Source organism: Myotis daubentonii, chromosome 3, assembly GCF_963259705.1.
Source record: "Myotis daubentonii chromosome 3, mMyoDau2.1, whole genome shotgun sequence".
Classification (NCBI taxonomy): domain Eukaryota; kingdom Metazoa; phylum Chordata; class Mammalia; order Chiroptera; family Vespertilionidae; genus Myotis; species Myotis daubentonii.
The window spans coordinates 37,153,307-37,170,842 of NC_081842.1; positions in this window are offsets into that span (position 1 = coordinate 37,153,307).

Consider the following 17,536-nt stretch of genomic DNA (forward strand, 5'->3'; position numbering starts at 1 on the left):
GAGACAAAGAAACAGGACGCAAATGTCAGAAATGGAAGATAAAGAGCTCAAAACCACACTTTTAAGGTCTCTCAAGAACTGTCTAGAAGCTGCCGATAAACTTAGTAAGGCCCTCGAAAAGACTGGTGAGACCGCCGATAAATGTAGTGAGATCCTCAAGAAATCTAATGAGACCCTCGATGTTGTGATAAAGAACCAACTAGAAATTAAGCATACACTGACTGAAATAAAGAATAGTATACAGACACCCAACAGCAGACCAGAGGAGCGCAAGAATCAAGTCAAAGATTCAAAACGCGAAGAAGCAAAAAACACCTAACTGGAAAAGCAAAATGAAAAAAGAATCCGAAAATACGAAGATAGTGTAAGGAGCCTCTGGGACAGCTTCAAGCGTACCAACATCAGAATTATAGAGGTGCCAGAAGAAGAGAGAGAGCAAGATATTGAAAACCTATTTGAAGAAATAATGACAGAAAACTTCCCCCACCTGGTGAAAGAAATAGACTTACAGGTCCAGGAAGCGCAGAGAACCCCAAACAACAGGAATCCAAAGAGGACCACACCAAGACACATCATAATTAAAATGCCAAGAGCAAAAGACAAAGAGAGAATCTTAAAAGCAGCAAGAGAAAGAAACCCAGTTACCTACAAGGGAATACCCATACGACTGTCAGCTGATTTCTCAACAGAAACTTTGCAGGCCAGAAGGGAATGGCAAGAAATATTCAAAGTGATGAATACCAAGAACCTACAACCAAGATTACTTTATCCAGCAAAGCTATCATTCAGAACGGAAGGTCAGATAAAGAGCTTCACAGATAAGGAAAAGCTAAAGGAGTTCATCACCACCAAACCAGTATTATATGAAATGCTGAAAGGTATCCTTTAAGAAGAGGAAGAAGAAGAAAAAGGTAAAGATACAAATTATGAACAACAAATATGCATCTATCAACAAGTGAATCTAAGAATCAAGTGAATAAATAATCTGGTGATCATAATAGAATCAGGGACATAGAAAGGGAATGGACTGACTATTCTTGGGGGGAAAAGGGGTGTGGGAGATGCGGAAAGAGACTAGACAAAAATCGTGCACCTATGGAAGAGGACAGTGGGTGGGGAGTGAGGGCGGAGGGTGGGGCGGGAACTGGGAGGAGGGGAGTTATGGGGGGGGGGAAGAGGAACAAACGTAATAATCTGAACAATAAAGATTTAATTTAAAAAAAAAAGAAAATCACTGAACTAACATGTTCTGCGCTAGTGGGCACTGAGCACTTCATGTGGGCATATGTAATCCTTACAACAGCTCTAAAGGTAGCATCATCACAGCTTTATAAGTAGGAGAAAAAGCAGCATTAAAGAATTTACGAACTTGCCGAAGATTGCCCTGAGAGAAAGACGTTGACCTACATGTCAAAACCAGCTGTTTTGTGAAACCACCAGGCAGAGACCTCTGGGCACTGTGAGCACGGTCTCCGTCTGGGTGGAGCAGGACTCAGAAAAGTAGTAGGGCCAGTACTCCGCTCTTCCTCAGAGGAAGACGTGCTTGGGAGTGAGTCACCTGCTTGCACTGTGGGGCACAGTGGGACACGCTGTCGGGTGTCAGCACTAACTAAACTCCACCCGTCATCCAGCCACTGGGACAACACCTTCAATCCCCCCAGGGCCTCCAGGGGCAGGGCAAGAGCTCCTCCTCTTGACAACCACCCTAGCAAAAGCAGTTTTTAAGATCTTTCTTAATCATTCAACTGTGACTGAATTCTCCATCTTTGTGGTCATTGAACTGTCAACTACATATAAATTAATCATCACAGTACAGGTGTTTGGGGCTGAGCCGGGAGAGGAAATGCTGGCAGTTGGATATGGGGAGGAGGACTAAACATTAAGATGCCTCACAAGGTGGCAGTTCACTTAAGGTCATGGTCACGTGGCCCAGCAGGTGAGCAACCTTATAGTAGGATGTTGGTAATGCAAAAATTACTTCTTGGACATAAGTTAGTTGTTTTCCAAGTGATTCTGTCTATACCTGTGATCACCATATAGGTGATGCACCTTACTCATTTCCACTATACAGACTAAAAGGGGAAAACCCCAGAATTTTAAAGATCACAAGAGTTGCCTGAGGTTATGCAAGTTGTTACTTTCAGAGCCAGATCTCTACTGTACCACCACACTCTCAGTGAGTAATGAATTAGAGAAAATGCTAACTGGGTCCAAATATTAATATGTGTATCTTTTTTCACTGATTCAATGTATGAAGTAACAAAACATTAGCGTATATATCTTAGGTCTAGCCCCAGCTCTCCAGAATACATGTTTTGTCCTGTACCACCGCTTCAATTCAATGTTTATTAACAGCTGTTAAATATTTACTTGCAGCTGTTAAACTTTGGATAACCTTCACTTAACTTCTCATGACCTCAGTCTTTTCATCTATTAAGACACACACACACACACACACACACACACACACACACTCAGTAGTTAGGTTTAAAGGTTATCTTGCTATTCCCTCCAAATTCTGAAGTTCTTATGTAAAGATCATTAGAATATCACCTGTCATCTTAACCTTCTTATCAAAACATTTTAAATTTTCAAACATTAACTCTTCTTAGATCTTTAAACTGACAATCTTGACATTTCATTTAGGTTCATAATCTCAAATATTTATGCAAAATGTATTTTTAATTTCCTCCTTAATGTATTGTCATTATTTTGTAATTTACTGTTCTCATTGTCTTAGTAAATGCACAGAGAAGCTATTAATGGAGGCTGGTTTGAAGTCCCATAAGCAATTATGTTCACCTATCTTGATGATAACCATGATTCATTTTTCCCCATTATCAAAGTTTTCAAGAAGTTAGCTAAATGCCTTTACATAAGAGATAGCTGAAGGTAATAAAAGAACACTTTTTTTATAATAACACTGATAATAACACGGTTTGGATTTATAGGATCACATAATTCTCTGAATATGCATAGCAGTAACTGCCAAATCATATAACCTAGTAAATACATAACTGATCCCAATTAATTAAACATCAGGTGCAAGAACAAAACTATTAGGTACTTTCATACATTTCTTTTTTCTAAGAAAAGTAATTATCATACTCCCAGAACCTTTCTTTCCCCGGCAAACAATGATATTTAGCATCTGCAGTGTGTCACCCCCTTGCAGGATTTGGTCATCCCCCAGCCCGTTAAACTTGCGCTGTGGTTCTCACGTCACACATGAGGGAGAAGTTAGGTGAGAGCACAGAGCTCCGCTGACTCAACCCAGACATTCCTTCCTCTACTCCATTCAAAGACCAGGGCAAGGGAAACTGATAAGGATCGGCCCAGCTTAGACACCCAGTTGGGACAGGTGTGATTGTACAGATTTTTTAACCCTTGCGAGGAGAGCAAACACTGGACATTACTAATCCTGAGTTACCATGATTCATTCCTTTATTTGTTCTTTCCTTCATTCAACCCAAAAAGATGTTTGAGTACCAACTGTTAGTGGAGGCAGCTGGGAGTTAACAGAAAACAGCTAGATTGGCTGAGCCTGATCCCATCTGGAATTATAACTTCAGACACAACACCACACACACAAACATATTTTCTCTCTCTCTCTCTCTCTCTCTCTCTCTCTCTCTCGAAAAAGAAGAAGGAGGAGGAGGAGGAGGAGGAGGAGGAGGAGGAGGAGGAGGAGGAGGAGGAGGACTGGCTGTCCCCTCTCCCCAGGGAACCACCATCCATCCCACAGAAGGGGGTGGGGGACAGTGATGGAGGAAATTCCTTTGCTGGACACGTGCAGTAGAAGCCAAGATGGCACCAAAAAGGGAAGGCGTCTAAGCTAGGAAAAGAATCAGCTTGGATAAGGGACACAAAACCCAAAAGATCTAGGGAGGAATTGGCAGCCGAAGCTCCAGGGAGGAGGCAACACAAGTCCATGGAAGATTAGAAGAGATTGGTTAGCTTAAAGAAGAGCCTCTGTCCCCCAGGGCCCAGGGATCATAATCAGAGTTTAACAAAGGCCCCTCTGGGCAGCATGCCTTTGCCAATTCCTTTTCCTGTTCATGCGTGTTCTCCCCCTGTAGCCTCCACACAGCTCCAAGCATGGGCCTGGGAGCAGAGGCTAAGCTAGCTGCACAGGAAGGGAGGCTGAGCCGGACCACGCTTTGGCATGGACTGAACTGAACTATGGCAGCTTCAGATCTCTGTCGATGCCAGGCCATGGCACAGCACCTCTGGACCCTGCCCTTCCTCTGGGGCTTGGTGAAGACCAGGTTGGACTTCTCCCACAGTGAGATGGAGCCGAGCCACCTGGTCATGGATGAGACACCGACACCAGGTCTTGGGGACAGTCCTTTGTGTTTGCTTCAGCTCCAGTAAGTCTTACCACTACCCCTCATCCTCATGCGTGGGTCCCAAAATGCTTTTCTTGCGGCTTTGGATGGGCCCCATTTCCACCAACAACACAACCATGTGCCAAGGATTCTCCTAAATATAAGTGATACAAAGTAAATGAGTCCAACTCACTCATTCAGTCAGTTACTCAGGCAATCATTCATTCAAGACACATAGTACATTCTAGAAATATAAAATGAAAAGGAAGGGCCTTGTGAGGGAGAGCTCATGGTTATATAATGGCTGCTGTAATAGCAGTCAGTTCAACATTATAACTGTCATGTCATCCAAACACCTCATGTAGAAGTACCTGCCTCAGAGAGCACCTTCAATCGACTTCCTTTCTTAGGACAGAGTGAGGACGACGCAAGGATTTTGAAATCATTCTGTTCAGATTTGCTGAGTAGTTTCTATTTTCTCTCAGTTCAATTTGACTCTTCAAGAAATAGTCTTCACTCTAAAGAACCCTAATTTCATTTTGAAACACAGAATTGAAAATGAAGCAACACCAGTTTCAGGCTATTTGCTTAAAATGCTGTCATTACCTGTCAAGAAGCAATTTTAGTGAATTTCTTTTAAGGGATAGTAAGAATTTGTAAAAATATTATCAGGTTACAATGTTGAACTTCTAGAGGGGAAATTTTTAAGCAGATTGAGATGAAATCCTCCCCGGATCTGACTACAACTGTTGCCTAAAATGTCTCAAAACAAACTGATTACCAAAGTATAACTTACATTTAAGCTTTTATTATATTCTGCAATTAAAAAATTTGTACTAAGTTTCATTTGCCATAGGATTGCTAAGATATATTTATACATAAAGCAATTCTTATTCTTACTCTTCCTCAATACAGTTGAACATGGAAGAAATTTACTTTGTGACCTTGAGCAGAATAAATGACTTTCAGGTAGATTAACTGCAAAGCACCAGGCATAAATGACATTCAACCAAGTGTTAAAGAAATAGAATTTTAAAAAAAAACAAAGTGTAATTTCTGACTCTGAGCCACTCTCCAGTCTACTCCATTACACAGTGTCAAAAAGAAAATGCACTAGTACTTTATGAAGTTCCCACCACCTTCCCCCTATATGCCAAAGCATGGGAGGGAGGTGTTCTTCAGATAATGCTTTATTGGTGCAAGAGATTAGAGTGCTTTTCGTAAATGTATGGCCTCTTTAGGACTCGAGTCTTTTGCTACTTCTAGGCACTCCTTGGTCCCTGGAAATACATATATATATATATATATATATATATATATATATATATATATATATATATATATATATAATATTTTGATTGATTTCAGAGAGAAAGCAAAAGGAAGAGAAACATCAATGATGAGAGAGAATCACTGACTGGCTGCCTCCTGTTGGGGATCGAGCCTGCAACCTTAATGTGCCCTGACGGAATTGAACTGTGACCTCTTGGTTCATAGGTTGACACTCAACCACTGAGCCACACTGGCTGGGTGGTACATGAACATCGTTTGACAGCACAGGTCCCACCTGCCTAGACACACCTTAGTGCCGTTCCTCTCAGAATATTTGAACTACACAGTCGTGCTGTCTGGAAACAGGAAATGGTCTTCTCTGCCCTTGGAGTCCACAGATTTTTCATTCATTTAGTCTCTCTCCTCTGTGTTCCCAGTGCCCCTGCCACCACCCATGAAGTCTGGAGAAAAATCTCTCTTCCTTCATGTTTCTTTATAACACTCGTATGTGACCGAAAGTCCACTAAGTTCTCCTAGGAACCTGTGATTCTGAGTAACAGAACTCAGGAAAACAGAAGAGCACTAGTTTCCTGCACTGCCATATGGCTTTTCTTGGGCAATGCACAGAGTAAGACCTGCTGGAATGAAAGGAAGGGGTGGACAGCTCAGCCACTCTACATGTCATTCAGCAACAAGAGCTGCTTAGCAGTAGCAGGAGTGATTGCTAACCCTGTATTCTTGAACATTTCATCTTCTTTAAAGTAGACTTTTGAAAAAAAATAAAGAGATATAGTGGTGTATGATAGGCAGAACAATGACATCCCAAAAGATGTCCACCCCCAAACCTATGAACACGGTAGTTTGCCACATGGCAAAGAGGAATGAAGGCTGCAGACAGAAAGGAAGTTGCTTATCAGCTGACCTTGAAATAGATAACCCTCGATTATTCAAGTAGGTCCCGTGTTAGTAAAGGGCCCTCGAAAGGTGGGAGACAACTTCCGGTTTCCTGTCCAACAAGTAAGGGTCTTGGAATCTACTGCTCTGTCTTAACAAGTAAAAAACTGAGCAGACTAAAAAGTCATCATATTCTCTTGGATCCAGAAGGGAAATGAGGACACAGGGCAAACCTCTGTCTCTGGGATGGAGAGACAGATGGGGTGAACACAGGCAATCATGGTTTATAGAAGCGGAAACTCAAGAGTAGAAACAGTCATGGGTCCAGTGCCGGGACAGGAAAACCTGAACTGTAACTGTGAATTGCTGGAGGCTTAGTGAGGAAACGACTGAGAGTTTAAAAGTCCAGAGAGACTCAGCCACAAGAAACGGGGGGGCGGGGGGCTACACTTTTGTGAGTTTTAGCTACAGGAGCTGGACCAGGTGCTCACAGTAAAACAGTCTTGCTGGTGTGGCTCAGTGGTTGAGCATCGACCTATGAACCAGGAGGTCATGGTTCAATTCCTGGTCAGGGCACATGGCTGGGTTGTAGGCTCCATCCCCACTGTGGGGATGTGCAGGAGGCAGCCCATCAAGGATTCCCTCTCATCATTGATATTTCTCTCTTTCCCTCTCTCTGAAATCAATAAAAATAAATATTTTTTAAAATCTGAGAACAATGCCCTCGTGCCTCTGGCGGACGGAGGGGAAAGGAGCCACTCTGAAATGAGCCACACACTCTTTTTCCTAACAAGCTGCCCTCCAGAGAAATTTACCGCAGCCTAACCCGCTGGGGTCTGCGCAGAGCCTAACCGACCCGGGGAAGGGAAATAGCCAACTGTCCTGGCTTGGGCCATCCTGTCCCACCTAAGGAGGCAGGGAAAAGCTCACAGTCCAGAGGGATAGCCTCCTGACTCAGACCTAACCTAGGCCTACACCTCCCACCCCTGCCGCCACATAACTAAAGGCCTGTTTATAGCAAGGCCCTTCCTCGATACATCATGTCTGGCTACATATATATTTCACTTATCTGCCATCCTGGAGAGGATGACACTATCAGAATGATAACCAGATCCGGGATTGAGGCGTTGACTACGAAGTGGCTGTACAGGGGAATTTTCAGGGTAAGAGAACTGTTTCTTTATGGTATTTTGGTGGATGGTAAATAAATGGAAATTCTCATGAACCCTATCCTTTGCTCCTCTTCCCTCGGCTGATTTTAATTTGCTACAATAAAAGCATAACTGTGAGTAAAAGGGCTTTGCTGAGTTCTATTAGTCCCCCCAGCGAATGATGAAACCGGAAGGCAGTCTTGGGGACCCCCAAATTTGTAGTCGATGTCAGAAGTGAGGCTGGTATCTGGGATTGCCATGCTTTGCACTGATATAAATAAGTGATTAGATAGGTAAACATGAGAAAAGGGCTGTACATATCTTCCTTACAGAATTCCAAATAATGTAGAAGGGACGAGGGAAATAAGGAATCACCGTTGAAACACTACAGTAGTAGCTGACACAGGCAAGCTCCACGGAAGACTGTAAAAATTGGAGGGCATAACTTAAAGGAGAAAACAGGATACTTGCAGGGCCTCGTTATCTCCCTAATAGTATGAATTATTGTAGTGCTTTTTAACACACGTCCAGATTATTTTAAGCTCCAGGAAGTAGAGCTTAATTTCTCTTCCCTACAGCGAGGAATCAGTAACTCGCTTCTAATGAATAGAGTATGTGAAAAGAAAAGCAGAAGCTTAACAGTGGAGAAATCTTGCAGACACTGTGTTTGCCAAATGATGAAAGTTAACATCACCAATAATAATCATGTTGATGTGGCGTACTCCTTGTAATGATGTGATTACATTTAACCTTCGTTATACTCTTCCCCAAAATTCAAAATGCCAGCCTGATCATGAGAAAACATCAGATAAACCCAGCTTGAGAGGCATTCTAGAACATACTTGACCAGGCTTCTCAAAAAATGGCAAGGTCATGAAAAACAGGGAGACAGACTGTGTTGTTGATTGGAGGAGACCAAGGAGACATGATGGCTCAATGCCATGTCTCGACTGGATGCGGGAGGCGGGGCAAGTGGAAGTGGGCAGTGAAATCTGAATAAATTTTGGTTTTGTTAAAAGTATTGTATCAATGTTAATTTCTTAGTTTGATAAGTATGCCTACTATACTACTCCCAGGGGGTTCTGGGTAAAGGATACAGGGACTTACTATACTATCTTCGCAACTCCTCTGTAAATCTAAAATTATTCAAAAGACTTTTGTATTGAAAGACTGACCATTCCACGTTGGTAAGTTTACAGAACAACTGGAACTCGCATGAACTTCTGGTTGAAATGTAAAACAATAAATTATACAACCACTTTTAAAAAGTTTGGCAGTTTCTTAGAAAAATAAACACATAATATTTCCCAGCCGTTCTATTCCTAGGTATTTACTCAAGAAAAATGAAAGCATGCCTAATACACAAATAAGTCTGTACACAAGTCTTCATAGGAACATTATTAGCAATAGCCAAATAGTGGAAGAACCCAAATGTTCATTAACAGGTTACTGGTTAAATAATTTGCAGTATATCCATACAACATACTACTACTTAGCAATAAAAAATAATAAACTATTCATTTATAAAACATGAGTGAAAGAAACTAGACTGCCTCCCCCACCAAAAAAATGTACACAATGATTTCACTTTTATAAAATTCTAGAACATGTAAACAACTTATAGTTACAGAAAACCAATCGGTGGTTGCCCAAGAATGGCAGGAGCAGGAGAGGGAGGTGGAGAGAGAAGGATAGTCAAGGGGCATGAGAAAACTTAAGGTGACAGGTTCATTCTGTGTGATTGTTTCACAGGTGTATACACAGGTCAATATGTAAACGACAATTAAAATATGTACTTTGACAATTAGAACTCAGTAAGGTTTCTTTAAAGAATGACAGAAAGATGTTTTAATATATTAAGTGAAATAAAATCAGTCACACAAAAACAAGTAGAGCATAATCCCCTTTATGTTAAAATAAAACTTAGTGGTTTTGTTTACAAATGCCTGCCAGTGTGAATGTTATGTAACTAACAGAGGCTATGTCCAGGTAAGTGAGAGGTAGGAGTGGAGAGTGAGTATGCTACCAGAACAAACAACTCCACGGTATCAGTGACTTCGGCAACACTTCTCTTTCTTCCTCATGAAGCACACCCCACGTGGGTGAGTGGGATGCCATTCCTGAAATGGCTGAAAGGCCTATAATTAGCAGCACTTAAGAACCATGCCCAAAACTCGATAAAACTTGTACTTGTAATTTTTCTCATTCACACACACACACACACACACACACACACACACACACACACACACACCCTCTTTACTTTAAAAATATCTAAAATTACTATGTATTACTACCATCGAGGTAAATGACCTAGACCGAAACTTCATGCCTGAAAACAGAGGTGACCAAACACCCACAAAAGTGGAGTGCTATTTTGACCTTGAGGTCAAAGTGAGATTATTGAAATAAAAGCCAAAAAGTGAAATGTGAAACGCTATGCCTTTAGAACCTTGTTTCTTAATATTGATGCCATTTCTAATGTTTTTCTATAAATAATAGATTACGAAATGGATGGTTGGCACAGTTTCTTTTAAAAGTACATTTCCCAATTCCTGACAACTTAAAAAAAAATCATAAAATGTAGTAGACTAAGGGCAAGACACACCAAAAATACAGATAAAGTAACACAGGAAACTGATGACACATACATCATCATCACCATTTAACGAGGCTGCATGCAAAAACAATTAACATATTTTAAGATGTCCCATCGTAACAAAATATAATTGTAAATAATAGCTTGTTCAATAAACTACTTCCCCATTCACTCCCGTAATAGTGCTTTGTACTAGAGGTCCGATGCACAAAATTCGTGCAAGGGGCTCGGCCCTCACAGCCCCAGCTTCGTCCTGAAGGCCATCCGGATGGTCATTCGGCTGTCCGGTATAATTAGCATATTAACTCTTTATTAGATAGGATTATTTCCAACAAATTACCCTGTGAAACAATTGTTTTCTCTGGCATGTTTAGAACAGTAAAAATCGTAACAATAATAATCATGCCAAGTATGAAAGCATCATTATGCTAGTTACAGGGCTAAATAATCTGTATGACTGTGAATCCTTAAAACCTCAAAAGCAAGACATCTCTGATAGATATCTCTTTAAAAAAAATTTTTTTTTATTGATTAAGGTATTACACATGTGTCCTTAATCCCCCATTCCCTCCCCCTCACTCTCCCACTCATGCCCTCTGTGTCCATTGGTTAGGCTTATAGGCATGCATACAAGTCCTTTGGTTGATCTCTCCTCCTTACCCTCACCCTCCCCTACCTTCCCTCTGAGGTTTGATGGTCTGATCGATGCTTCTCTGTCTCTGGATCTGTTTTTGTTCATCAGTTTATGTTGTTCATTATATTCCACAAACGAGTGAGAGATCAAGTGATATTTATCTTTCTCTGACTGGCTTATTTCGCTTAGCATAATGCTCTCCAGTTCCATCCATGCTGTTACAAATGGTAAGAATTCCTTCTTTTTTACTGAAGTGTAGTATTCCATTGTGTAGATGTACCACAGTTTTCTGATCCATTCATCTGCTGATGGGCACTTAGGCTGTTTCCAAATCTTAGCTATGGTAAATTGTGCTGCTTTGAACATAGGGGTGCATATATCCTTTCTGATTGGTGTTTCTAGTTTCTTGGGATATATTCCTAGAAGTGGAATCACTGGGTCAAATGGGAGTTTTTAGCTTTTTGAGAAAATTCCATACTGTTCTCCACAGTGGCTACACCAGTCTGCATTCCCATCAGCAGTGCACGAGGGTTCCTTTTTCTCTGCATCTTCACCAGCACTTGTCGTTTGTTTTGTTGATGATTGCCATTCTGACAGGTGTGAGATGGTACCTAATTGTCATTTTGATTTGCATCTCTTGGATGATTAATGACTTTGAGCATGTTTTCATATATCTCTTGGCCTTCCTTATGTCCTCTTTTGAAAAGTATCTATTTAGATCCATTGCCCATTTTAAAAAAAATATATTTCTTTATTGATTTCAGAGAGGAAGGGAGAGGGAGAGAAACATCAATGATGAGAGAGAATCATTGATCGGCTGCCTCCTGCACTCCCCCTACTGGGGATTGAGCCCACAACCCAGGCATGTGATCTTGGCCGGAATCAAACCTGGGACCTTTCAGTACGCAGCCGACGGCCTATCCACTGAGCCAAACCGGCTAGGGCCCATTTTTTGATTGGGCTGTTTAGCTTCCTTTTGTTAAGTTGTATGAGTTCCCTGTAAATGTTGGAGATTAAACCCTTATCTGTGACAACATTGGCAAATATGTCCTCCCATGCTGTGGGCTTTCTTGTTGTTTTGTTGATGGTTTCTTTTGCTGTGCAGATGCTTTTTATTTTGATGTAGTCCCATTTGTTTATTTTCCCTTTAGTTTCCATTGCCTTAGGAGCTTGTATCAGTGAAGATATTGCTTCGGCCGGCATATATCTGATATTTTGCTGCCTGTGGATTCCTCTAATATTTTTATGGTTTCCTGTCTTACGTTTAAGTCCTTTACCCATTTTGAGTTTATTTTTGTGTATGGTGTAAGTTGGTAGTTTCATTTTTTTTTTTTTTGCATGTATCTGTCCAATTTTCCCAACATCATTTATTGAGGAGACTGTCTTGACTCCATTGTACTGGTATGTTCTTGCCTCCTTTGTCAAATATTAACTGAGCATAGTGGTTTGGGTCGATGTCTGGGTTCTCTATTCTATTCCATTGGTCTATATGTCTGTTCTTGTGCCAGTACCAGGCAGTTTTGAGAACAGTGGCTTTGTAATACAGCTTGATATCTGGTATTTCACAGACCTAGAACAAACTCTCCAAAAATTCATCTGGAATAAAAGAAGACTGATGGATATTTCTTACAGATAAGAAATTGACACTCAGATGTAAAGGAACTGTTCACATTCACATCTATAGGAAAGAGGTGGTGCTTTTTATAATTGTGTTCTCATTTTTAAAATTCACTCTCCAGGAATGCCTTCCCACTCTTACCACCACCTCAAATGAATCCAACAACTACTCTTTTCCAGGCACTGTTCTAGGCTCTGGGGATCCAGAGAGAAGTACAGTAGGTAGGTTTTGCCCTTCAGGAACTCAGTCTAATAATATCAGAGCAGATAGGAAGCAATCCTATAAGCAGAGCTCTGTCTAGGCGCTGACACCTCACTCTCAGTGAAGGCAGAGGAAGGAAGTGGGCAAGGAGTTGGTGGGTGGCCTGCTTCCCCAGAAGCACTTGACATGATTGAACCTGACAATTAAGGATTAAGCAAATGAGGGAAGGAAGAAGGCATATTAGGAGGAGGTGATTACATGAATAGAAGGGAAGACAGCTTTCAGGAGGTACAGGTATCTCAGTCTGGAGAGGTGAGAATGTGACTGAATGTAGGAGACAAAGCTTCCTCAGCCACTTCAATTCAGTTACTAATCAGGAAGACACCCAGTTCCTGCCAGCCTCTATTCCACAGCCCCTACCCCTAGGCATTGCTACGAATTCTCATTGACAACCATAACCGTAACCCATTTCACAGGTCTTCTCACTGCAGCCAAGTTTCTAATCTCCCAGGAGGCCTACACACCAGGCATACTTACACTGGTAAACGCACTTCCTGGGACATACCAGATCGCCAATAAGTATTTGCTTTAGGAAGTAACAAAAAAAACCCCAAGACTTGAGAGGGTGAAATGTATAAAAATAATATTTAAGAAGTCCTAAAAAAAAGAATGTCTGCCCTAGCCAGTTTGGCTCAGTGGATAGAGCGTCGGCCTGGGGACTGAGGGGTCCCAGGTTTGATTCCGGTCAAGGGCATGTACCTTGGTTGCGGACGCATCCCCAGTGTGGGGTGTGCAGGAGGCAGCTGATCGATGCTTCTCTCTCATCGATGATTCTCTCTATCCCTCTCCCTTTCTCTCTGTAAAAAAATCAATAAAATATATTTTTAAAAAAAGAAGTCTATTCATTTGCACATGGACCAGAAATTTAGCTCCCACCAATATTAGTATAGACCATTAAGTATTCTGGTACTTCTATGAAGCACACAATTAAACTTAACCTATATAATGTACTGTGGCAAATATTGTCTTCCATGTTTACCAAAACTTAATGATAGCTTCAACATTTAGTGACTAGTAACATAGGCTTAAAAAATTAGTTGTTTTCCCTCACTCCTGCCAAATGGTTGTCATTTCTTGGTCTAAATTATTCTCTTGTTCCCACGAAATTTCTCTTCTACAAATTCCTAAATGACTCCTTTTGAAATAACAGATTAATTTAATGCCAGAAAATGGGTGAGTTGCAATTCTTTGAATGTGCCTATTAACTAGGGATGTGCATCATAATCAACTGGTGAATTTGTGCTACAAACACACAAATATCTGTTATAAACAGACACACACACACACACACACACACACACACACACACACACAGGTCTGGTGCATGAAATTTGTGCACTGGAGGGCAGGGGGGGAGGGGAGGGTGTCCGCTCAGGCCAGCCTGCGCCCTCTCACAGTCCTGGACTGCTCACTCCTTACTGCCCGACTGCAGCGGAGGCAGCAGAGGCTCCTGCCAACACTGCTGCATTCTCCAGCCTTGAGCCTGGCTTCTGGGTGAGCAGCGCTCCCCTGTGAGAGCACACTGACCACCAGGGGGCAGCTCCTGCGTTGAGTGTCTACCCCCTTGTGTCAGTGTGCCTCATTCCACCAGTAGGTCAATTTGCATATTAGGGTTTTATTTTATAGGAAGGTTAAGTGTACAATCCAATATCCAACCGCTCGCTATGATGTGCACTGACCACCAGGGGGAAGATACTCAATGCAGGAGCTGCCCAGAGCCCACAGGCCCCAGGCCAGCCAAGGTGGGTGACAGCATGGTCTCTCTGATTGCCCTGCCGGTCACCCCACAGAGGGAGGTGACTGGTGGCGGTGGTGGGGGGCAGGGCCGCAAGCAGGTGGCACCAGGCCGGCCAAGGCAGGTGCCAGTGGGGGCCCCCCAGTTGCCCTGCTGGTTGCCCCACAGATCGGCCCTGATCGCTGGCCAGGCCTAGGGACCCTACCCATGCACAAATTTTGTGCACCAGGCCTCTAGTCCTATATAATAAAAGGGTAATATGCAAATTGACCCTAACAGAACAACTGGGAATGATTGGTCAATATGACACACAGTGACCACCAGGGGGCAGACACTCAATGCAGGAGCTGCTCCCTGGTGGTCAGTGCACTTCCACAGGCGGAGCTCTGCTCAGTCACAAGACAGGCTGATGGCTGCTAGTACAGAGGTGGTGGTGGGAGCCTCTCCCGCCTCCTCAGCAGCGCTAAGGATGCCCGAGTGCAGCTTAGGCCTGCTCCCCTCTGGCAAGTGGGCATCCCCTGAGGGCTCCCAGGCTGCCAGAGGGATGTCTGACTGCCAGCTTAGGCCCAATCCCCCGGGGAGCGGGCCTAAGCCAGCAGGTGGTTATCCCCCAAGGGGTCCCAGACTGCGAGAGGGCACAGGCCAGGCTGAGGGACACCCCCACCCAAGTGCACAAATTTTTGTGCACCAGGCCTCTAGTTTAAAAATAAATGGCATCGTGGACCTGGCACCTACAAACCAACACTCGGCTTCCCCTAAGTGGGATACAGGCCCCGCCACCACCCTGGAGCAACACCCCACCAAGTCACAGCCAACCCTGCCGAGACCCCATGGCGCAAAATGTGGCCCACAGCCCAGCCCAGAGACAGTGGTTGTGGGCCCCAGGTAATGATGTCACGTAGCAACGCTTGGCTTCCTCTCCCTAGCGATTAGCCTCCTTGGAGTTTCTTCAGCCCAGGAACGCAACTTGCTTTATAGCCAGGTGCAAATGTTTTACAGTTTAACCAAATGTTTGTGAACCATTTTCCCGTGCCTCATCTCATTTGATCCTCACAGAAGTTCTGGAGTGGGTAGAAAGGAGACTCGGCAGAATCCTATTTTCATTAGCAAGATGTGAATAGCAATATCAAAATATTTCTTCTAATTAATTTCCTTTCCGTGTGCACAAATCTGTGCACCAGGACACTAGTTGTTTATAATAGGAGACAACACAACTACTAAAAATCAAAATTATGGTAGCATATAATGCACTTTACACAGCCAGACACTATTCCCTAAGGGCTTTAAATACAGGTATATGAACAATTTCCACTAGTCCCATTCTATAGACAGGAAAGTCAGGACAGTAACTCCTTAGGTCAAATAACTAGTAAGTAGTGGAGTTGGGACCCACACTAAGCAGTCAGGCAGAATTCATGCTCTTAACCTCTTTGACAGTGATTTTCAACCTTTTGATCTCATGGCACATAAACTAGTTACTAAAATTCTGCAGCCCACACAAAAGCACATATTTTGCCAATCTAACAAGTCTCATCTTGAATCATTCACACCAGATGGCTATCATTGTGTTGGCTGTTGTCATTTTTTTACAATAACAATCTAAGGGAAAAGAGGTCAGTGCTCCTAACTAAATCATCAGGTAGCGCATGTTTTAAAAATTCTTGCAGCACACTGGTTGAAGACCACTGCTTTGTGGTATAGGGAAGTACTTGTACTTAATAGGACAAAAGCCCCTGACAATTTCAACAAAAAGTCTTTCTGAAATCAATAAATACTACAACCCCCCCCCCTTTTTTTTTTAAAAAAGCATATACTAAAAATGTCTGGAAGGACACATATTGACAGTGGTTACAACTGAGGAGGAATTGGGGGCTTGGCAATGGGAATTTATCATTTCCCAATTTCTGTATATACATGCACTTCTATGGCATATAAACAAGCATTAAGAGCAGTGCACATACCACCGTAGGGCAGGAACCTTATTTTAAAAAAGGTTTCAGTGAACTCTAGATTTATCAAGATTGCTAAAAAAGTAAAATTTACTTACCTCTCATTTAGTCTTGATTCATCGTAAGAGATATTTCAACATCATATTTGTCCAACTTCAAACAAATTTATTTCCATATGCTAAAATATTTCAACCACTTCACTGGAAATAAAGACATAGTACATAGCTACATTTTTTATGTCACATTAAACTCAAATTATTTTAGGATTGTAGGTGCTGAATGTGCAGTTCTCCATTTGTCTCCTACTTGGGGATACTGCTCACCAAGTTGGGAAATCAGATAATTAACCTAGGGTTAAGAATTTGTTTGCTGAGTTCCTTTTACTTTTAAAAATCTTTCCATCAGTCAAAAAAAGATTATGTGGAAAAGGATCTGACAATGTGTAGATTTTTCAAAACCCCCTAAATTTGAACATATGCATTTCTGGAAGCTGATGTTTTCAAATGTCTGATCTCAGACTGAGTTCAGTGTGACTGGATTTTTACTGCAAGTTTCACTTCCTGACATTTCTTTTCAATGCCTGAATGAAAAGAGTCCTAATCAGTAGCCCTCCAACCTCTGCTTTAGATATTTCTGGTAGAGCCCATTCTGACACTGGATTACTTACTATTACTAAGGTGTTTTTGTTTGTGTGTTTTTTAAATAAAATTGTGGTATCTTTTTCTATGTAGATTCCACCCCACTGGTTCTAGTTCTTAAAATGTGAATCATTTGCATAATTGATCATACAAACCCAACAACCAAGAAACATTACTAATTGTCTTCTGTACTTTACTAAACACTTTGTGTTTAATATATTTTTAAATTATAAAGAAATTACAAGGAACTCCTAAAAAATTTTATACAAAAATATTACAAGTTAGGACAAAGCATTGCGATATGACATTTGAGAACATGCAGAAAAAGTAGCATAGGGTTAACATTTCATTGTTGACAGAGTGCTCTGGAAAAAGTACCACGAAACTACTATCCACAGTTGCTTTTCCTCCACTGCATCTGTGGATGAATATACTGAGGAAAGAGTGAACTTTAGCC